Raw genomic sequence first — 25,212 nt, forward strand, 5'->3', positions numbered from 1 at the left:
ACCTTAAACCCATATTATTTTCTGCTCATGCAATCCATCGAAGAGAACTTTTCCAAGTCTCCTTAGGTTTCATATGTTTCATTTAGATTTCCAAAATCGTAAGAGAACTTATATAAAGGACGTCTCTTAGGTTTCACGCGGATCACTAATGATGGATTCTTGAGCGTTGATAACCTTTAAATAGACGACAAAGATTTGTTTAAGATTGTTGATTGAAAATTGTAAAAATAAACACTTAACTATCATCTCGAATTTTAAAACAGCCGAGTGGCTAGAGGAAAATAATTTTTTTTTACAAAAATAGTTACATTGTTTACCCATAATATTAAAAATACATTGTATGAAACAACAACAACAAAATCAACAATATCATCAAAATCAATAACAACAAGAACAACAGCAAATAGAGTTTGTTTCAGGAAAGAAATATGAATTCGTAAATGAAAAGTTAAAATTTAGAGGCCGAAAGATGAATTAGATTTTGGACAAGAATGAAAGAACGTGGTGTTTTATATATTAAACTAGGACAACTTTTCCCATCGATTTTTCATTAAAATGAGGCGGCCAATTCTTAGACTCGAAAATGTATATTTGATGATATTCCTCTTTGTATCACTTTATATTTGATTAATGAAACCGGTTAAATTTGTTTCTGTCATAAAAAAAAAAAATTGTTGGGGTTAGAAATCAAAGCTTCTTGAAAAAATTTCTCCTTATAGTATTTATGCTGATAATCGATTAAGAAAATATGTCATATGATTTTTAATTAAAAATTAAAATAAAAGAAATTCGCTTTATGGAATAGATTGGACCTCAATTCACTTGTTAACCGAGATAAGTTTTAGTTAGAACATATAATATCTATTGTTGTGTTGATTCAAATATTTTTAATAAAAAAGATAAAAAATTACTTTGTTTTATGGAAGAAAGAGATATGTATTGATAGTATAAAATTATTATATACTATCAACTAATCACGACGATTTATTCGGCTAAGTTATAGTGAAAAGTTTTAAATAATTTATATGACATGGTAAAATAACATATTCCTATTAGATGACATTGCGTAAAACTATTTTATACTGTCAGTGTATGTCCATTAAATTCTTGTTTTGTTTTGTTTCATCTCATTGATTTTAAAATATACTACCAAATACTCCAATATTTGAGTTCAAACACTTCCACTTTTTGATTCATCATTACAAAGTCTCCATGATATCTACATTATGCACACATACAAAAACACAATAATAGGGAGAATATTCCAAAGGCCATTACTACACCTAGAGGCTAGAACGGAAGATAAAATAAAAAAGTGTGTATGAAGTTTAAGACAAGAAAATGACAGAAAAGGTAACAGCAGCAAATTTAATGGGGAGCACACATATACTTTGAAATGTAAACTATATGATCTCATTGATCTAATTTTCAAAGCCAGCATTTTTGTGAATACCAATAAAAATTCATGGAAACTACCCAGCACATAAAGTGGTCCCCCCACACAAGGCACTATAATTAACTGCTCATTTACTGAAATAATTTGATTAGCATACTGACTTTACTCTTTGTGGGTGCTGTCAGAAATATAACACGTTTCGACATTTTGATGAAACCTTAGTACTTTGACATAAATGGAATTCTCTGTTCTCTCCATTTCAACTGCATGACACGTGATATGACAGGTAATTCCCACTTTCCACAAAAATATCCATTACACTTTTGAGTACACATCGATCAAAATGAATTTTGTATCCTATCACTGAGAAAAGTATAGTGAAATGGAAAGTATTGAATGTATCACACAATGTTTAATGTAAATGGAACAATATTTAACCTAATAAGTTTAATTTTATTTTATAAATAGTTGTTTTCTACGGGGTTTTAAAAACCAAATCGAACCGACTTGTCAGATCGGTTGGACCGAGAATCAGAAGAGTCATCGGTCTGATTTGATTGTTGGATCGAGTATGCCATTGAACCGGTGAGAATCGGCTAAACCCGATAAAAATCGGAAAAAACCAATGAACCAACGATTTTAGAAAATCGACGGTTCAAATGCATGCTCTTTTTTTTCCGCATAAAACTACGCCGTTTTTATGATTTTTTTTAAAAATAAAAATAAAATATAACTAGACTTTATTCAAATCTTATTTGAAACAACTTTCCCCCTCTTTGTAAATAGACCTAATTTAAAATTTATTTAAATTTATATTTTGTATTATTTTGTTGTGAGTGATAATTTTATTTAGAATTTGAATGTAAAGAATAAACATGTGATATTATGATATTTTGAAATTTTAAAATTCTGTAAGTGTTTTAATATTTTTTAGAGACTAAGTCATCCGGTTCGACAGATTTAATAAATATATAGTATTGCAATAGAGACTGGTTTATTCAACCGAATTATCCGATTTAATTTGATTTAGTCATGTGGTTCGACCAGTGACTCAGTGGTTCGACCAAAGAACCAGTGACCCAGTATTCTTACCGATTTAATGACCGATCCGATTTTTAAAACATTGATTTTCTACCTAAAAACAGGTTATGAAGTTTTGATGATTCTAAAAAATAAGTAAAAAACTGTGTTATGTATATTTGGAAAGGTATTTGATTCATTTGAAATATTGCAATTAAAACTCGATGGTTTTTTTTTTTATGAAATTCAACAGTTGATATTGTCTTTATTTTAATGTTCTTTTCAATTTTAATTATCTATAATTTGATTTATTGTTATTTTATTTTGTGTGTAATTTTGTATTATTCGTTTATTTGATTACAATTATACCTTGAGTTATCCTGACATTCGATAAATTAGTTTTGAACTCATAACTATATGTTTTTTAAGTTTGAGCAAGTTGCTCAAAGTCAACATCTTGTGTGTGTCTTGAATTACAACTTAGAAAGTCTAAAATTGGTTTTTTATTTTATTTTAATTTTTATTCAAATTCAAGCATATCATTTATGGGAATCAAACATCAATTTGAAATGTGAATTTTGAGTCTGTCAAGTTGAAGACTTTTATAGAATTATGTATAGGTTGTTGTAGAATAAAGTTGGGAGTTCTCTAGTCATTCTTGGGTAGACCAAACGCTAAGACAATGAACCGGTAGGACTGAATAACGGTTGCTGGAGAACAGAAGTTTAGAGAAAACTTTTTGTGTCTAGCAAGATTGTTAGATCAAGATCAAGTGAAGATTTGAAAGTTTTTCAGTTTGTGTATTCTGCTACAACAGAAGGGAATATCATTTTAGATTTGTGTTGGCTAAAGAAACGGGCTTGTAGTACTCAACGTTGTTTATATTAATTGTACCGAAAATACTTGTGTATTAAATTTAGAAATACTGGAAGACCATGCAATTTTCAAAGGTGAAACCATTTAAGAGTGGATTAAGCTCCAGCGGCTAATGAGATAAAACACTTTAAATCTGTTGTACATTTTCTTTTCCCTACCTCATTTATATTTCTACTTAGTGTTGTATGCTAGAGCAAGTACGTAAGTTATCGTATCTACAAAGATTGATTATTTTAAATGCCGTTAAACATTCTCTATGATTCTGAGCAAATGATTGTTTAGAGTTGTTTGTTTGTGAAAATAAAATGATAGAAAATAAAATGAGATTTCGGTGTTAACATTGAGAAAACTTGTTCGGGTTAAATTTCATCGTCCTTATCCTCACGTATATCCATTGGTGAGTAATACGCTATGCTAATTATTTATTAATATTGTCACCTGTTGATCTTATTGCAATTCATCTAGTCAACGGTGTGGGATAGTTTGTATTACCTAATAGACGATCTCTCGAGATTATTTTCTTAGATCATTTGTACAACATTAAGTTTCAACAGTGAATGGAGATATCAATGTGCTCTTTCACCAATATAATTATTTGTTTGGATTGAAACTTAACTATATCTCTAGAAATTAGCATCCAACATATCAGGACTTGGATCTAGTAATGGAAAACACCTCTTGAATGTCAAGCCATACCATGAGAACATATTTTAGGTAGCTAATAAAAAATAAGTATTAAGAACGAAGAATTATCAATATTAAAGATTAACTAGAATTACATAAAATGCCATGACTGTAATTAATACATGAATATAATGATGACTATTCCTAACTCCAACAAAAGAGAATTAGTCACACTTAATCATTGCAGTTTTACAGTTAAACCCTATAGGAAAGAGTGTGAACAACATTTTTAGCGATTCCTCGAGCAGCACTTCCATCTTCAATCTTCTTTTCCTTATTCTCTTCTGTAAATATTTAAGGTGAACCTACTTTCTTTCTGTACTACCTTGAATATAACGAAGCTTCCTTTGAACGAAAAATGGCACCCTTAATTATAGGCCTTCTAAGTGTATCGCCCATCTACTCCTAGCATGCCTATTTTATTCCTTTTTGCACAATGCTAGTTCACCTTGTAATTTGCCCTAGTCGCCCTATCTCTCTAGGGGAACCACATATCTTCTATTATCACACTAACTCTTCCTTCACCATGAAGTAACTCAATCTTAAAATTTTCCACAGCCCGTGCTTGCTAGGCATGCATATGATCTAGGCTTAGAGAGCTTTGCTTGTAGTGAAGTGACTTGGCAAGGTCTTTGTGTGTTACTTGGTGGCTTTTCAATTCATTCTATCTATTTTTGGTGAATGTGCATTTAAAAATCCAAACAGGTCTTTTATCACTTTTCATTGATAAATCAAGGGATTTTCTATTGACTACTTATAAAATAAGTTAATAAGTGACTACGTAGTTTATATAATTTTGAAACTTATTACAAAGTATTGCATGTTTTAATCTTTTCTCAGTTTTAGAATATCATGTTATTAGATCTTTACATTGCTTATAGTGATTTATTGTATAAGTGTTTTTATGTGATGGATCTAGTCCATTGATTATCGTTTTTTCAATTATGCACTACTACATAAAACACATTTCACCTCGGACGCGATTTAACCTCGGCTAAAAAAGCAAGGTAACAAAGGGTGTCATGAAAAGTATCAACTTTTCCCCTCGGTTTTTGAAACACTGGGGTGAAAATACTTATGCACATGTGTTCAAACCCCATCTTCTGCACTTTTAATATTTTCAAAACTAGCGCATCAAACCTCTCGATTTATCAAAAACACCGAGCGGTAAGATTGATATTTTTAAATTTGTTACAAACTACAGAATATTTATGAATTAATTGTTTACTCATAATATTAAATTGTTTACACATAATATTTCTGTAAATATATATAATAAAGGGTTAAATGGCTTTCACCCCCTGTAATAGTAGCGAGATTCGGTTTTCCCCCCATTAAAATTTTTTTTTGTCCTGGCCCCTTAACAAAAAAGATTCTTGTTTGGCTGACGTGGCTTGCTTATTGAATATTATGCTTAATAACTCTAAAAATATTGTCTCCCATGAGAATTGAACCCATGAGCACATGGATATAAACCAACCACTAAACCAATTCGTTTTAATTGAAATAAAATTGCTCCTATTATACTATATGTAAAGCTGAGTTTAAATGTATTATTTAAAGCTGTACATATATACTTAAAAAAACTGTATGTTAAATAATTATAAAAAAACGTAAATTAAATATTTTAAAGTTTTTTTTTATAATTATATAATATAATGTATATAAATGTTAATTAAAACGTTTTTTTTAATAAAGTTGAATAATTTTTTTAAAGTTGAATAAAGTTTAATAATTAACGTTTTTAATTTTTTTAATAAACGTTTTTTTCTTATAAATATGTACAGCTTTTTAAAAAAAAATTTAAATAAATTTAAAAAAAACGTTAAAATGTATTATTTAATTATATAATATAATATATATAAATGTTAATGAAAACGTTTTTTTTAATAAAGTTGAATAATTTTTTTAAAGTTGAATAAAGTTTAATAATTAACGTTTTTAATTTTTTTAATAAACGTTTTTTTTAATAAATATGTACAGCTTTTTCAAAAAAAATTTAAATAAATTTAAAAAAAAAACGTTAAAATGTATTATTTAATTATATAATATAATATATATAAATGTTAATTAAAACGTTTTTTTAATAAAGTTGAATAATTTTTTTAAAGTTGAATAAAGTTTAATAATTAACGTTTTTAATTTTTTTAATAAACGTTTTTTTTTAATAAATATGTACAGCTTTTTTAAAATAAATTTAAATAAATTTAAAAAAAATGTTAAAATGTATTATTTAATTATATAATATAATATATATAAATGTTAATTAAAACGTTTTTTTAATAAAGTTGAATAATTTTTTTAAAGTTTAATAATTAACGTTTTTAATTTTTTTAATAAACGTTTTTTTTTTAATAAATATGTACAGCTTTTTTTTATATTTATATTATTAAAGTTTTTTTAATTTATATAAACGTTTTTAATAATTTTATTTATATGTTTTCTTCAGTTTTTTTATAATTATATAAATGTATTATTAATAATTTTAATAAATGTTTTTAATTAATGTTTTAATTATATAAATGTTTTTTTATAATTATATAAATGTTTTTTTAATTAACGTTATAATTATATAAATGTATTTTTAATTAACGTTTTAATTATATAAATGTTTTTTATAATTAAAAACGTTCTAATTATATAAATCTTTTTTTAAAATGTTTTTTAAAAGTTGAATAATTTTAAAAAAGAGCTTTTTTATAATTATGTACAGCTTTTTTAATTATATAAATATTTTTATAAATATTTTTTATAGTTATATAAATGTTTATATAAATTATTAGAAAAATTATTAAAAACGTTTATTACATAAAAAATTTAAATAAAATTATTAAAAAAACGTTAATTAAAATAAATTTAAATAATTTATAATTATGTAATTATTAAGTAATACATTTATATAATTATTTAAATATTTTTACAGTTTTAATTTATATGTTATTCAAAAAGAATGAAGTATTAATATATAACACTCTTTAGCGGCAATAAACAACTAAATATGCATGGTGTGGTGTTAAGCTTGCAGTGCTGTAGCCTAAGTAACCTGGGTTCAAATCCTAGTTTTGCAACTTATTTATTTTCAATTTTTCCAAACTTTCCAAAGCAAAGCAGCCACGTCAGCCAAACAAGGAAATCAGGCGCCCGGTCAGCAAGATTCTCCCAGCCCAGTCAGCCAAACATGGAATAGGGGGTGTCTGAAAACAGAATCTTTTTTGTTAAGGGGCCAGGACAAAAAAAATTTTTAATAGGGGAGAAAATCAAATCTCGCTACTATTGCAGGGGGTGAAAGCCATTTAACCCTATAATAAATTTTGAATCTGATATATCGTCATCACTGTTGGTGAAGATCATATGTTAGGACCTCGTTAAATTGAAATGTTGGAGAAGATAAAATATTGGATGCAATATATTTCATATCACTTTTGCATTAATTTTTTTCTGATGTAAAACAAAAAAAGGGTTACTTAAATGAATGAATATATTATTATTGATGAATACCATAAACAATTATTTATTGAAGAACACGAACCTTAAACACAATTTATTTTTTACTCTTGCAATTCATCGTAGAGAACTTTACCGAATTTTTTACGCTTCAAAGTTTTCATGTAATATGTTTCATTAACAATTATTATATTGATATTCAAAATGCTTTTATATTTGATGTCTGTTAGGTTTCAGACAGATCACTAATGAGAGTGTCTTGAGCGTTGATACTCATGAAATGGATGACATATATTTGTTTTAGGACAGTGATCAATATTCTCAATTATCACGCTAAAATATTACTCTCAATTTTTGACAAAAACTAAGGTAAAAGGTGTATAAGCTTATTTTTAACATTACATTGTTTACACTGTATATTAAATTACATTATTACAACAAATGCAGTGTTATCATAGTAGCAGTTGTTCTTGGATAACAACACATCTTTGCTCTAACTCAGATCCTATTGGATACATTTTGTGCTTATTATTTTAAAGTTCTATGGACTGCATGCAATCAACTTTTAACGAGTTATCTTCCCCAAGTAAAAATATCAATTCTAAACATTGAAAATGTTTTTTCTTCACTTGCAATCCATCATTTATAACTTTTCCAACCTTTCTTAAGTTCCAAAATTTCATTATCTTGAGCAAATGTAATGAAGGAAAATGCTTTCATGAGAAAGATATATAGTGGTGGATGTAGATAGTTTTTTTGGATTGATGTCTTGACAATATCTTGAGCGTTGTTCCTTTAAGAATGTAGGATAGAGATTCGTTGTTGTAGTTGCATAACATATTCCCTCGAATTTAAAAAAAAAGAGAGAGGGAAAACGTATTTTCTATTTTAAATAGAAAATAAAGTAAAATAAGTAAGTCCCTCGGTTTTAGAATAAAAACCGAGGTGAATGATCTCTATTTTTTTTAAACATTACATTGTTTACATAGAATATTAAAAAAATCCAGATTCATCAACATCGCTGCAATTTCATATTTTATTGCATATATCTTTTTAAAGTTTGAACAACCTTCTTTGTTTAACCTGAAAGCATGAATGATTTTCTGCACTTGCAATCTATCATTGAAAATTTTTCCAACACTCTTTAACAGAGAGTTGTTTCAAAAATACAACATCCACACCATTATGTGAGATAGATTGCAAGGACAAATGATATTTTGTTCAAGGGTAGAAGAATGAATATTTTTTATCTTACAATCCATCCCAAAGAATGATGCATACTAGTTTGGGGAGACAACATATAAGTTAAGATTAGGGTAAAATCTGTTTAACAAGTGTTTTTATAGAAAAATGTGATTTTTTTTTAAATAAGCAATGGAATTAAAGGGATCAAAAGGGATGCTCCACCCCGATACAAGAAGGAAAGCTTCTACCTCTCAAAACAATGAAGAGGAAGAATATTCCAATAATAAAAACTACAAAGATTCACTCTCTTATGAGAGGCACAAATCCACCTCCACGAGTTTAGAACAATCTCCGACATGCACTCGGAAAAATGTGATTATGTTATCCCTCGGTTTTTAAGGAAACTGAAGGATTAGATCATTTAGTATTCACATATAAACAAGTAAAAACATAAACATCTTTAATTGGGATTCGAAGCGTATCCTGATATGTTTTACCATTCGATTTTATTAAAAATCGAGGAAAATGTTTGTTTTTATTTTTATAAAAAAAAAAAATAAAACATAATGTACCTTGGCATAAATACCTCGAATTTTTCCTGGTTAAGGTGAAAGCGTCATCATAAGGCGTTATTTGTTGTAGTGATGATTGTAAATACTTTTAACTTTAGATTGAACAATTAATTGATTTGAGTACAATTTGAGCTATGTATGAAAATTGGGTTATGATCATTGTTGTATTTCTTGTCAAGGCAACTTCATCTATTTTCGCTGTGTTGATTTCTGACTTTCTCACATAATTATGATAGATGTTTAAATGTATATTTTCAAAAACATCTGCTATATTTTGCTTTATTTTACGCCCATCATATTTAACACTTTGATTTCGTAAAAGAAAATAACCCCCTTTATAGACAATTCAATTTCCATATTCTCAACCAACATTCTATTCTAAATATAAATATGATTTTGAATCGAGTTTTGAGACAATAAAATCTATAACTATCGATATTAATAAGATAGTTGACCAAAGCTTGTTGCATCTATAAAAGAGCTCGAATGGATCATGTAGCTGATATTCAGTCAAAGTGTAGATGTTATTGTAAAAAGAATTAAATGTCTTCAAAATTTTAAATCTCATGATAGTTTCTTCACCATGACATACAAGATTTTGTTGGCCCATAACGTTCAATTGTACCAGTACAAGGAGTCGTCTCCAGTGCGGGTAGCAGAGGAAGCAATTAGTAGTGTCTTAGAATTCAACAATTGGAATACTGAAAGGGGCGAGATTTCTGTAGAAACACCAAAGTAGAAGGTGAGTATCCTGGATCTGCATGTTTTGCAGATGGACGCTAGTGTTTTTGAGAGAGGAACCACGACCCTAGGCTGCATTACAAAGGACCAAAACAAAGTCATATCTTTGGCAGCGTGTCGGAAAGAAATTATATTGGTAGAACCAACAGTTGTCGAGATTATGACTATTCGTTAGAGTTTGCTTTTGGGCAAGGATTTGAAGTTTGGACAAGATTGTTATTCAATCTGATGTTCGTGTTGCAGCTGACTGTATAAATTTAGTTCTGAAGCATGTTGTTCTAGAGCCTATAGCCTTAGATGTTAGAAAGCTCTTGAGGAGTCTTAAATTTTCTTCTAATATATTCCTTAGTAGATGTTTGAACTTGGATACTCATAATTCAGCTATGGTAGGAAATGTGTACGAATCGCGAACTTGGATTGGAGAGTATTCAAATTTGGAGCCTTTGTTTGTTCATCACTACGCCAAATTTGGCTTTTAGCAGCACCCCTACGAAAGCGCTTTTAGGAAAAGCGCTGGCATAGGCTTCGCTAAAGACAAAATTAAAAAACACGCTAAAAAAGCGCTCTAATAGTGGGGGGGTATGAAAGCGCTTTTAAGAAGCGCTCTGGTAGGGGGGGTTATGAGAGCGCTTTTCAAAAGCGCTCTGGTAGGGGGGGGTACGAAAGCGCTTTACAAAAGCGCTCTGGTAGGTGGGGGGAACGTGGGGGGAACGAAAGCGCTTTTCAAAAGCGCTCTGGTAGGGGTGTTTAATGAGAGCGCTTTTTGTCAAAAGCGCTGGTATAGACCAGGCTATGAGAGCGCTTTTCAGAAGCGCTTTAGTAGCCTTTATTACTAAAAATTAAAAACCAAAACACGCGTTACTGTTTCTCATTTCTCTCTTTCGTTTTCTGCAGAACCCTTCCGTCCACCACTGTTCTTCATCCACAAACCCTCACTGCACGCGAAACCCTTCCGTCCACCACCATCGGCAACCACCGTCGGCGTCCCTCCGTCGGCTTCTCCTCCGTCACTCGTTTTATCCACCGCCGGTGAGTTTTAGGTTTAATTTTCAGTGAAAATTTTATTTGGTATCAAAGATTGAACTTCTGCCTGCAACTTGTTTGATGAAATGCCTGAAAGAAATGATTTGAGTTGATAATTGATGAAATGCCACAATCCTTAGTAGGTATTTTTAAATTCTAAGTTGATTTACTTCCGCTTTTCATGATTCAAAAATCCATGGTTTTTTGGCTGTAGTGTTGATAAAATTCTGAAGTTACTGAATACAAAATAGACTTGCCACTGTTTATCACAAAATTTTGGCATTTCATCAAACAATAGTAACATAGTACGGCTAAACTTGCACCATGAGTATCACAAAATTTTGGCATTTCATCAAACAATAGTATCACAAGTGTAGCTTATTAATCTCGTACCAAGGTTTATATATTTGTTTCATTTTAACTTGAAAAATATTTTCAAATCTTCAGTATGTATTAGTCTGCGAGCTCTTAATAGAAAATGGCAAAAGATTAGAATAGGCCTATAAAGATAATTTAGGTTAGTAACTGTTAGAAAGCTATGCTAAGTTTGAACTCTTCATTTTCTATTTCTTTGATTCAATGAATAGTTAGTTACAAGAATCTACTTCCTTCACTTTTATGATATTTGTATTTAACTGCATCGTGTGTGTGTGTGTTTAATTTCACAGTTACGTACTTTGAAGTCTCTGGTCTCTGGTTTCTACTTTAAAATATATATTATATACTTTTATTTATATATAATAACTCTATGATATATATGTTGTGTGTGTATGAGATTGAGAGTGATGATATATATATATATTGTACAATAAATTGGCTTGTTCAAGGATGCCAAGTACTGTAAAGTATGAGAATGACAGCACATAGAGAAATTAAATAATAAATAATATATAATAATAGTAATAATATATACCTTATGAGAGTTGAATTAATGAGGAAGAGAGAAGGTAAAGAATGAAACAAGAGTGAGTTAATGTATATAGACAAGGATGATTCATAAGGTTTGCTTTTGAGCAAAAAGTTTTATAGCTTCGTGTTAGTAGTGGTGTATTTAATTAACTGCATCGTGTGTCTTGTGTTAGTAGTGTTAGTAGTGGTGTATTTAATTAACTGCATCATGAGCTATTCACCCATTCTTATTATAATCATACATTGAATTGAATTTCTTGTATAGGTCTGACTGGATTGATAACTTTGGATCTCTTTGGAGCTCGTATCATTGACTCTGGTACTACATATTTAGGAGTATGTACACACATCAAACTATTGTTGATTTCCTTTGTTCAATCGATTTTGTCTTGGTGGTTACTAACTTTGTGAATTTGCTATAGGGGTAACTTGTGTATAGTGAAAGTTTGATCGTTTCCCAGCCTAGTTCGACGTTTGGCGTTTTCTTGAGTTCGGTAACATCCGAGGTAAATTTCTTTCTCAAATTACTGGTATTATGATGAATTTGTCTGAAATTGTGTGATTATATATGTTACGTTTTATTGCTTCGGATTCATTCCGTTTATACTTTGCGTTTTGACAGAAACACATTAGTTTTATGTGTTTAGAGAGTTAATATAGGAGGTACTTACTAACTTTGTGAATTGAATTCGCCATAGGGGTTACTTGTGAAGAGTGGAAGTTTGACCGTTGTTGTTTAGCTTAATTAAGACATGGATAAGACATGGATGAATTCAAACCGATTGTCGAAAGAGTACGAGAAAGGGGTATGGGAATTTGTTGAGTTTGCGGTTGCGAACTCCAAAGACCCGCTTCGAATGCCGTGTCCTTGCTTGGGTTGCTGTTATGCCGGGGGTAAGGTTGACGGGAATCAGTTGGGATCTCATTTACTACGGTTTGGAATTGATAGAAGTTATACATGTTGGACAATGCATGGTGAGAAAAGTACCGGGAATGCTGGGTCGAGGTGTAATAGGAAGTATGCTTCAAACGACGATTGCACAGACACATACGATTGTGATCGAGTCGAAGAGATTGCAGAAGCGCTGGAAGAAGATCTAGCGGATTGTCCCAAAATGTTTGAGAGGTTGGTAAGCGATGCAGAGAAACCGTTGTATGATGGTTGTTCAAAATTCACAAGATTGTCTGCGGTGTTAAAGTTGTACAACTTAAAGGCGGACAATGGATGGTCGGATAAAAGTTTCACAGAGTTATTAGCCCTTATGAAAGATATGCTACCAGAGGATAATGTTCTTCCCAATCGAACGTATGAAGCCAAAAAGATGTTGTCTTCTATTGGAATGAGCTATGATAAGATACACGCATGTCCAAACGATTGCGTTTTGTTTCGAAACGAGTATGCAGCGTTGAATGAGTGTCCTAAATGTGGTGCCCCTCGATATAAGAAAAAGTTGTCTCCTGCTAAAGTCTTATGGTATTTTCCTATAATTCCGAGATTTAGACGCATGTATCGTAGTGAGACCGATTCAAGACACTTGACTTGGCATGCAGATGAAAGAATTATTGATGGAAAGTTGCGACATCCGGCAGACTCACCACAATGGAGTAAAGTTGATACTGAATATCCTGAATTTGGAAAAGAAGCAAGAAACCTTCGGTTGTCATTGTCTACTGATGGAATGAACCCGCATGGTATTCAAAGTATCTCGCATAGCACATGGCCTGTGATTCTTATGATTTATAACTTACCTCCGTGGCTATGTATGAAGCGTAAGTACATGATGTTATCTATGCTAATTTCTGGGCCTAAACAACCAGGGAATGACATAGACGTATACTTGGCACCCTTAATCGAAGATTTAAAGTTTTTGTGGGAGAGAGGTGTGGAGGTTTACGATGGGTATAGGAAAGAAAGTTTCAACTTGAGGGCGATGTTGTTTGGAACAATTAATGATTTTCCAGCATACGGAAATCTATCCGGGTACAGCAACAAGGGTCAAAAGGCGTGTCCTGTTTGTGAAGATGAAACCGATACGACACGATTGGCGCTTTGTCAGAAGAATGTCTTTCTCGGCCATCGTAGATTCTTAAATTCTAATCATCACTACCGTGGGTGGAGAAAAGCATTCAATGGAGAGGCCGAACATCGTACAGCCCCGCCTTTTTTGTCAGGTGATCAAATTTTTGAAAAGGTGAAAGATGTGAGCACTCAGTTTGGCAAGCCTTTTGCACATTCAATTGTCAAGGGTGGGTGGAAGAAGAAGTCAATTTTCTTTGAACTTCCATATTGGAAGTCGTTGTACGTAAGACATTTCCTGGATGTTATGCATATTGAAAAAAATGTATTTGACAGCGTTATAGGTACGCTACTCAATATACAAGGAAAGTCTAAGGATGGCGTTAACATAAGGAATGACATGGTAAACATGGGGATGAGAACTGAATTGGGGCCCGTGACGAAAGGAAGACGAACATATCTGCCACCTGCTGTTTACACTCTATCTAGAAAGGAGAAGAAAACATTGTGTAAGTTCCTCAGTGAAGTAAAAGTTCCAGAAGGCTACTCTTCAGATATTAGAAGACTTGTGTCCATGAAAGACCTCAAGTTAAAGAGTTTGAAGACGCATGATTGCCATGTTATAATGGAACATTTTTTACCAATAGGTATACGTTCTATTCTGCCAGAAAAAGTAAGAAGCGCAATAACTAAGCTGTGTTTCTTCTTCAGGTCTATTTGCAGTAAGGTGGTCGATCCCGCGATCTTACCAACATTGCAAAATGAGATAGTTGTTACTTTATGTGATCTTGAAATGTATTTTCCTCCCTCGTTTTTTGACATAATGGTTCATCTAGTCGTTCATCTTGTGAAAGAGACACAACTGTGCGGACCAGCTTATATGAGATGGATGTACCCTGCTGAACGTTATATGAAAATATTAAAAGGGTACGTGAAAAACAGAAGTCGACCGGAGGGTTGTATTGCCGAGCGATACGTTGCTGAAGAAGCGGTTGAGTTTTGTACTGAATATCTGTCAAATGTTCAATCAATTGGACTCCCCAAATCTCATATTGTCGAAAAAAAAGAAGGAAAAAGGCTAATTGGAAATAAAGTTGTGACAGTATCAATGGTCGAACGGGATCAAGTGCACTTGTATGTTCTGCACAATGAGATTGAGGTTGAGCCGTTTGTTGAAATGCACAAAGTTGTTCTCCGAGATTTAAATCCAAATAGAAATGAGAACTGGATAGTACGAGAGCACAATCGAAGTTTCATACCGTGGTTTAGAGATCATATTTATTCAAAGTATCGTTCAGATCCTGCTTCAGTAACAGAAAGGTTGAGATGTTTAGCCTATGGTCCATCTGTAATTGTACTTTCTTATAGCGCATACGCAATTAATGGATACACATTTTATACCAAAGAACAGGATGATAAAAGTACTATGCAAAATAGTGGTGTAACCTTGGTAGCTGAAGCTATGCACATATCAAGTGCGAATGACTTAAATCCGAAATTTGCAAATTTGTCATATTTTGGGGTTATCGAGCGCATTTTGGTGTTTGATTACGCGAAGTTTCAGATTCCTGTATTTGGTTGCAAGTGGGTTGAAAATAATAGTGGCGTACGAATGGATAAGTCAGGATTTTTGCAAGTGGATCTCAATAGGGTAGGGTACAAAGATGAGCCTTTCATTCTAGCCTCTCAAGCTAAACAAGTGTTCTATGTCAATGATCCGACAAGTACGAAATGGTCTATAGTGCTTTTATCTAACAAAATAGTTGATGAAAAAATTGAAGATCAAGGTGATATTGGTGTTGGCATTGAATCTTGTACAAGAAACGATCAAAATGAGAATGAATCTTGTATTAGAAATGATCATAATGAGGGTATTTGGATCAATCCAACCGTCCGCATTGTTAAGAGACGCGTAGTACACAAACCTACCAAGAAAAGAAAGAGACGTTAGTGATAAAGGTAATAGTATACATAGTCCGACTAATTTGTTTTATTCAATTTGGTGCATATTCTCGTTTTGTACATAACTTTTGAACCATGTATCCGCTTGTTGACTTCTTTACATGTAACTATACTATTTTGACGATTCCGGAGCTGCTCATGCACTTATCTTTACATTTCGGGACTATTTTTTTATCGGTTTTGCTTCTGCCCGTAATCAAAAGTCGGGCTTAGGGTCTGAATTTCGGAAAACCGACTTTGTTTTTGAGTCCGTGGCGACGTTTTACCATAGCCATGTAAATTTCGTTCAATTCCGATAACTTTCTTTTTTACGCTTTTTTTGATTTGTACCGATTTCGTTTCCGATTTACTTGTACATGCATGGTTTGACTTCCATTTGACTTGTATAGATTGTTAGCTTATTAATAGTGTACTAATGTGCTTTAGTTTGTTTGATACAGGTTCAATGGCTTCAGATAGAGATGCTCCACCTGAAAACCCACCTGAAAACTTACAAGAAAACTCACAAGAAAGAGTTGCTTCGGATACAAATGCTCCACCTGATACTGAAGCAAAAGAGGTTGCACGAGGCATCACTATTATGAGGAGTATCATACGACATAGAGACCAAGGATTAGTATACCGATTGGAATGGAATTCTGATAAACAACCAATTGGTCCTAATTCTGCAAAGTTGACAAGTTATATTGGTACACTTGTCCGTATGCATATTCCGGTCTCCATAGCTACCTGGAAATCGAAAACGAAAAATTTAGAATTGGAGGAGAAAAAACAAGCGATTTGGGAAGAGCTTCAGGTATATATCATATATGGTTAATTGTTGTTATTATCTTGACGATAAATTGTTTAAATTATTTATACTAACACACTATGCGTACGTTTTTTTGCAGAGGACTTTTGAGATACCAGATGAACGTAAAATCTACATACTTAGTTTGGCCGGCAAGAGATATAGAGGGTGGAAAAGTTTTTTGACAAACACCTATCTTAAGGATAAAGATGGAAAATTTCTTGAAGATGCACCGGGACGGCCAACAAAGTATGCGACCTTCATTGATGAAGCAGATTGGGCTGAGTTTGTAAAGCAAAGAGATGAAGCTTTTCAGAAAAAGAGTGCCACGAATAGGGAGAGAGCATCCAAACCCGCGTATCCATACAAAAAAGGGCGTTTGGGATATGCACGCTTAGAGGATAAAATTGTAAGTAAATAGAAATTCGATTTAATTAATTGTCTACATGTGCATGTTTTAATTGACGATTTTATCGTTTGTGTCAATGCATAGTTGGAGGAGACTAAAAGTGAGGAAGCTTCACTTCCTGTACATGTGTTGTGGAAGGAAGCTCGTGTGGGCAAGAATCACGCTGTCGATCCCGATGTTCAGAGAGTTTATACTGAATGTGTAAGTATAATACTATGTCTTTAATTAAATCAAATGTTTTTTAATATATAAATGACTTTTTATCTCCACTAATAATTATTTAAATGTAAATGAATTACAGGAGACCTTGTCGCAATCGGCATCCACCGGTGAGGAGAGCGTACTTAGTAGAGTACTAGATGCTCCCGAGTATCCCGGTCGGGTGAGGGGTAAGGGTCATGGTGTGACTCCAACCTCTTTTTATAAGAGTTCTAGGAGAAGATCAAATCTTACCAATGAAGAAGTGTTGCAAAAGTTGCAGGAATTGCAAGCACAGGTCTCTGAATTGCAAAGAGATAAAGATATGTATATGAGAGAAAAGTGCAACACTTCATCGGTGAGAGAAACTAGTGATAAGGCTAGTATCAACTATCAAAAGAAATTTCCCGAGGTAATTATAAGTTTTTTTCCTTACAAACTGTTCTATTTTATTAATGATAATGACTTTATATTTACTTTTGGTTTAGGGCATTTCATCTTGCCAACTATACTTATCGGAACCGAATTATCGACTAGTTGGCAAGGGAAAAGTGCACAACACTTCGGGAGATTTACTTCACCACAGACCGCTCCCGGATGGACACCTGAAAGTATCGGTGGATGTTGTATTAGATCGTGATGCGATTCTACCGGTACCTGACATGGTCTCAGAGACGACATTGCTGCGAGATGCAATAGGATCGTTTGTTGCATGGCCCTCGGAGCTCATTACCATTAGTGATGAGGTAAATTGAAAACGATTATGAATCATTTAGTTTTCGAATGTCAATTCTAAACCGTTTATTAATTATGTTTTACATTTTATTTTTAGACTGCTCCTATAAAACCCGCAATTAAGGGTAAAGGGATTTTACAGGAGGAGGAGTCTGTTGCATCGCTAAAAGAGGTACATTTAAAGTGTTAATATATAATCTGAATCAAAATATGCATGATTTTATATTTTACCTAACTTATATGATTTTTAGGCATCCGCTCGGGAGTCACAACAAGTGACGCAGCAGGTTCGTAGCGTACCACCCAGTGGTCCTCCGAAGCAAGCGGCAAGAAAAGGCGGTGCTTTTGTGCCTCGATACCGGGCGACACTCGCAACAATGGTTGATATGTCCGATATGAAGGATGGTGCTTTACGGGAAATCGATATGGATGAAAGTGTCTTCGGTATTGAGTTCAAGTCACATATTACAATTGATGACTTGCAAGAGATTTTTAACCAAGATCAACTAGGCGTCAGTAATATGCAATCATACATCCGGTAATATTCACTCATCCGATATATTATTTAATTAGTCCCACAATATAATTTATTTACACTTTTCAATGAAAAGAATCTAATGTTTATTATGTTTTTATTTAAGGTTGTTGTATGACAGAGTGTTGCGCGGGACTGCATTGTCTAACAGATTCCGGTTCGTGTCTTCCGCCCATTGCAGCGGAATGGAAATTGTTTCGGATCCGGAATCTGTTAGACAGCGCTTAGTCGATAGATTCATGTCCACCGGCAATACAGAATGTCTGCATCTTTGGGCGTATAATACCCGACCAGTAGGGTTAGTTTCTCATTCTTTATTCATCTAATCTCTGTTTCTTTAGTGTATAGCAATATTTTCATATAACCTATTGTTTTAATTTATAGAGCACACTGGTTGCTGCTTGCTATCAACCCGATAAGGGAAGTCGTGTATTATCTGAATTCGGTAAAGGGTGAATGGACCAATTATCCGGCCATGAAGGAAATCGTTGATTTGTAAGTAGGATCGTTCTAAATATATATTCGTGTATATTTATATATTTACTTATTTGTGGGATTGATCTAAACATATGCTTTTATATATTTGTTAATTAGATCAATACAAGTATTCCGTAGTCAACGGGACGCACAGGTATCCCGGACTAAATCAAACAACATCACCTGGATCGAAGTGCAGGTACATTACTTTTCACAAATTTGCTTATAATATTTATGCTACTTGGTAAAACAAGACAACTTATATAGAATCTTATTTGTTTTTCTATGTAGTGTCCGCTACAGCGTAACAGTTCAGACTGCGGATACTTTGTATTGAGGTTTATGAAAGAAATCATTCAGGCGAATCAATTAGAGATTCCTCCCACGGTATAAAGTTATAACTTAAGATAATTTCATATAATTTATTACATTTACCTAAATATATTATTCATATTATGTTTTTGTTTTATAGTACCTTGACGAATTCCGTGCTGCTGGGTACTCGAAGCTAAAGTTAGAAGAAATCAAAGAGGAATTGTGTCAATTTTATATTAAGCTATTTTTCATGCAGATTTGAACTATAATATTGTTGATTTTGTAATGATGTATATATATAATTTTGTAATGATGTATATATATAATTTTGGATATTATAATGGTATATATTAGTATATATATTGTCTTACTGATGGCTGAAATAATATAGTCGAAAATATATTACAGGTCGAAAATATATTACAGGTCGAAAATATTACAGGTCGAAAACATTACAGGTCGACTGGGAGGATTAAATTATAGGCTGCACATAAAAATACCTCATTTAGCAACTACAGCGCTTCTAAAAAGCGCTCTTAAAGGTCCACATACTAGAGCGCTTCTTAGTAAAAGCGCTGGCAAAGACCAGTAAAAAAGCAAAAAAAATTAAAAAATTACGCAGCATACAAAAGCGCTTTTGGAAAAGCGCTCTGGTAGGCCCCCCTATGAGAGCTCTTTTTCTGGAAAAAGCGCTCTCATAGGGGGGCCTACCAGAGCGCTTTTCCAAAAGCGCTTTTGTATGCTGCGTAATTTTTTAATTTTTTTTGCTTTTTTACTGGTCTTTGCCAGCGCTTTTACTAAGAAGCGCTCTTAAAGGGGGGTCTACCAGAGCGCTTTTTCCAGGAAAGCGCTCTTATAGGGGGTCCTACCAGAGCGCTTTTTCCAGGAAAGCGCTCTTAAAGGGGGGGTCTACCAGAGCGCTTTTAAAAGCGCTTTCGTAGCCTACGCCAGCGCTGGCTTTGGCAGCGCTTTAAAGCGCTGTTAAAGGCCAAAAAAAGCGCTGTGAAAGCTGTTCCGTGTTGTAGTGCATGTATCTAGGCACGGGGACGGGGCGGGTCAGAGACGATTTTTATTTCACCCAAACCCAAACTCGAATCCCCAAACAATTCCGTTCCCCGCCTCAAACCCAAACGAGGATGGAGAATTAAAACCCAAGCCCATCCCAAACGGGGAAGGAGAATTAAAACCAAAAGTTGTCCCAAATGGGTTCGGGTATACCCGCTCTGCCACCATTTATTTAGTAAAATCAATTTTTTTAATATAAATATTTATTTTTTTCCTTAAGTAAAATTATATTATAAATAATAAAATAAAACAATCTCAAAAAATTTAATACATACATTTCAAATATTTTAAATAATAAATACAAATCATATCATCAAAACATTAGTCTCATATTTAATAATATAAATGATCAAATATAAATAATAATGTACATAATGAAATAAACGGGACGGTTTTGAGACAGGTTCGGGATGGATACTAGTGTCTCCATTACCCGACTCATCCCTATATTTTGTAATCGGAGAAAACTCAAATCCGAACCCTAACCCAGTCAAATCGAATTTTCTTCGTGAAATTCAGGACAGATTTGGGTGAATACCCACATATACGGGTTTTGTTGCCATGCTTACATGTATCAATTTCTTCTTCTTAATGAAAATCTTTTCCATTAGAAAAGAAAAAAAAGATTCCAAAAAATATGAAAAAATAGACTAAAAAAAGATCAACTTACTTATAAATATATACTAAATATATAATAGGTCAAAATTATAATGAATATATCTTTAGTTGAATTGATTAACAAAATAATTCATACTTTTTAATTCTTAATTTAAGTGACTTGATTAAAAGATCAACAAAATTTAATATTAAAGTTAAAAAAAATCTCACTATAAAAAGCACTTTTGGACTTTAAATATGTTTGATTGGCTTGTTCATACTTGAAATATTTATTACAATATAATTATTTATTATTATATTATTATTATTAATATTATTATTATTATTATTATTATTATTATTATTATTATTATTATTTTATATTATTACCACTTTTTGGAGAGCAACTGTGTATGTTTGCATTGTCGATATAATTATAATCGTTACGAACCACTTTATTTTGACAAAACCTATACTTTTCATGTATGCTTAGATAAATAGGTTTGGCTAAATCATGGACCTTTCGTGACTATAAAATTAGAGTATTTAAAATGTTCAATTCAATTTGGAAAATAAAGCCATTGCATTTTTTTTAGTTGAAAATATAGAAAGGAATAGAAAAACAAAGCAAGGTCCAACATAGCCTAGATCAGCAAGAAGCAAAACCAGTCTTATAAAAAAGTTTGATATTGGGTATGAATGATGCTTAACATTCTATTTTAAAAAATCTCATAAGTTATATTGAACATAGTCATGACCCTTTTCATTGAACTCAAAACATAGCTTATTAAGATTTTTTTTGTTTTGGCAAGGTAGAGACAAGGTATGCGTCTTTTTGGCCAAAACCGGTGCGCCACAATAAAATATCCACAGTAAGAAGTAAGACATCTATGACTTATGCCTGTGTTGCGTAATAAAACTTTGTAAACATGAATAAATGAATACTTTATAATTAAAATTGAAAGCATGAAAGGAAAAATTATATTTCTAAAACAAAAAGCCTTTAATTTCTAGTACATACTCGTCTTTTCATCTTGAGTAACTAGTAACAAACCCGTGCGTTCGCACGGGTTCTGGTACGGGACGCGTATTTGTTTCAGATATATATTTTTTAATAAAAAATGTCTGATTATCCGTGAAAAAATAATAATTGAATGTATAATTAATAAAAATATTTGAATCAATAACTTCATGTTCCGTTAATAATCAATATTTTGATCGATAGCTTCATATTCACGTGTACAAAAATTATTTTTATTTAGGCATCGTTATCAAAAATATCTGGATCAGTAGTAAATTTTAGTATATAAAAAAGACATGTTTTTAAAATAAAATTAAAATTGTATCAATTTTTAAAATTTTAAAAGAAAGACATCTATAATATATATTTCAATTATTCATATATTATCTTAAAAAATATTGTATGTTAACCCATGCGTTCACACGAATTTTAGACTCGTTACATGTGCGTTCACTCCGTACTGGTGTGTAACCTGTGCGTTCATACTGATTTTGGCTTTATTAATCGTGGATTCACACGGTACTGGTGTATTACCTGTGTGTTCACGCAGAAATTGGTCTGGTTACCCGTACGCTCACACGATACTGATGTGTAACCCCTGCATTCGCACGGGTACTGGTGTGGTAAGCACGCTTTTGTTTTCAAAATGTAACAAAAATGTAAATAATCAAAATAAAATTATTTAACTAAAATAGTTCATTATTTCTAAAAGAAATATATATTTTTTAAATAAAAACTAAATTGTTTTACTAAAATTGTTTCATCAGTAATATATATTTTAATTTTCATATATTATTTTTAAATTATATTTAACTTAAATTAAAAATAAATTCTTTTTTTTATTAACAACTTTTTTAATGCTAGCCAACTTTTCTTAATATGAAAAAATGAATAAATGTAAATATATGACTTATGCCTGTGTTGCGTAATAAAACTTTGTAAACATGAATAAATGAATACTTTATAATTAAAATTGAAAGCATGAAAGGAAAAATTATATTTCTAAAACAAAAAGCCTTTAATTACTAGTACATACTCGTCTTTTCATCTTGAGTAATGACAGAATAATGAGATAACTTTCATATATAATTGTCATAGGCCACTTTAGTAAATTTTTTTTTATAAATAGACTAATGCAGGTGTAGTAATCCTGACATGCATATTGTGCATTTTGGTTCATAATTGTTTCTTTTCTAACCATCAAATATTACAACATAAGTGTAGTAAGAACCACACAATTATTTATTAGTTTTCATATCTCGTGCAATTTTTTTTTTGTATTTGAGATAAAAATTGGTCTTACGAATCCTCTTACAAAATCAACCAGGTCCTCTTACAAATTTTCTATATGTCATTGTTGATGCAGGTGTCTATTTGTCTTAAATTGATTTTTTTAGAAATTACGATAATTTAAAAAAGCCATTAAATCCAATTTTTTTGTGTATAACTCACTATTTTACGTTACAACTCCCTAATCACTTAAATCAATTCAAAATTAAACAACAAATTTCGGTATGTTAAACCTTAAGTCATAACTTATAATTGTTTATTTCTAAATCAATTACTAAGTTTAACACTTAATCTGGTTCAAGTTCATAGAATTAAGATCACTAATCCCTATAAATCTAGGTTCAATCTATGAGCTGGTTAATGTATACAAAACACTAAACACAAGACTAATTGAATAATAATAATAATACTAAAATATCAATTTAAACAAATATTATAAAATTCAAACATATGTCCCAACACATCCAAAAAGGTTCATCTAACAAAACCTAAATAATTATAAATATTTAGAAGAAACTTAACTGCTCATAATACAATTAATCATAGTTATGAGTTTAGAGTAATAATAAATGATACTTTAGGTAGAATTTAGTCTTCAACGGCAAAAGAAAACCTCAATTCCTAAGCTCCTTACACTCTCTTTATGTCAAAATCCTCTTTAGAAAGTCCAACCAATTTAAAAACTCAAATTTTGATTTTTAAAGAAGTAAAAAAAAAACACGCCATATCGTGTTACTATGTCTTTTAATTGTGGCACACTTTTCTGGTAGCTATCTCTTTTTATTAGCTTTCATTTGCTTCTTGTCTCATATAAATTGGAGTTACGAAGCTCAATATATGATCAAATTACTGAGCATACATCTTGATGTAATATGTGCTGAAAATATGGATTCCAACGTGTCTAGAATCTGACCACGATTTTTCTAGCAACTTCTTTTCTTTTCTTGCTTCCAAATTATTTCTTCTTTTCTTTTTTTTGACATATTTGGTCCTTCTCTCATTTTTTTTCTTCTTCTAAATCTCATAATTTATTCATTGATACTAAAAAAACAGTGGAAATTGCTTCTAATATTACATGATAACCGACAGTCATCACAACCTGAAACTTAAAATGTTGCTTGTCCTCAAAAAACTCGTCTGTAAATTGAAAATTTCAATACAAATAACATGCTCGTTCGTTTGCTGATTTTTACAGGCTTGTTTTTTTTTTCTTTATTTCGTTCTGTTGTTATTTGGTTTTCCTCATTGGTTTATTTTCTTGGCCTGAATTTTTCTTTCTTTTAATTCGGTTTTGTTGTTCTAGCGCAATGTTGGTGCTCTTTGTTTTTGTTTGGAAACTTTTGTTTCCCTTTTTATTATATTTAAATACGGTTCCTTCTTTGTTATTATAAAAATAAAATAAATATAACAACAATAAGCAATAGCGGAGGTGATTGCAGTTCTAGGAAACCCATATAACCTAAGGGTTCGGCTCTTTATTCGGGCTAGGGAAGGGGCTATTGGGAGGCCATCTCAATGGCGGAGAGTTGTTTGCCCTTTGGGTCTCCCATTGATCAGGAGTATGAATGGTTTGCATCTTTATGTATCAAAAGGATTTGGGATGATTAGAAGACCATGTCTTGTAAGAAGTTAAAATGTATTTTTCTAGTGGTGAGTGTAATAAGACATTTGCACAATAATGCATTAAATTTCATAACCATATAAGCATAAGCTAACTTGTTAAATTTCACAACTGTTATAGAAAGCCAACATTTATTTCATAAAAAAGAAGGAACCGTATTTAAATATAATAAAAAGGGAAAAAAAAAAAGGGATATGCACTGACAGTGTAAACTATAATTTTACACTGTCAACCAATCACAACCATATATCTAATTAAAACACAATTTTAATTTAAAAAAACTAATATGACATGACAAGTGTAAGAATTTTTATTGGTTGTATGTGTAAA

At 31.8% G+C, this 25,212-nt stretch overlaps 1 long non-coding RNA gene across 2 annotated transcripts; it reads left to right on the forward strand.

The window, feature by feature from the left end:
• The first annotated feature begins 10,633 nt into the window (after nucleotides 1-10,633).
• On the forward strand, nucleotides 10,634-16,418 carry LOC131618385 (uncharacterized). Of its 2 annotated transcripts, none has more exons than XR_009288823.1 (4): nucleotides 10,634-10,947; nucleotides 12,116-12,186; nucleotides 12,273-12,356; nucleotides 16,270-16,418. It is a non-coding gene; the product is annotated as an uncharacterized LOC131618385 (long non-coding RNA). The 2 variants fall into 2 exon arrangements; XR_009288822.1 differs by lacking the exon at nucleotides 16,270-16,418 and adding an exon at nucleotides 12,549-12,657.
• The last annotated feature ends 8,794 nt before the right edge of the window (nucleotides 16,419-25,212 follow it).

This window comes from Vicia villosa, linkage group LG7, assembly GCF_029867415.1.
Source record: "Vicia villosa cultivar HV-30 ecotype Madison, WI linkage group LG7, Vvil1.0, whole genome shotgun sequence".
NCBI lineage: Eukaryota > Viridiplantae > Streptophyta > Magnoliopsida > Fabales > Fabaceae > Vicia > Vicia villosa.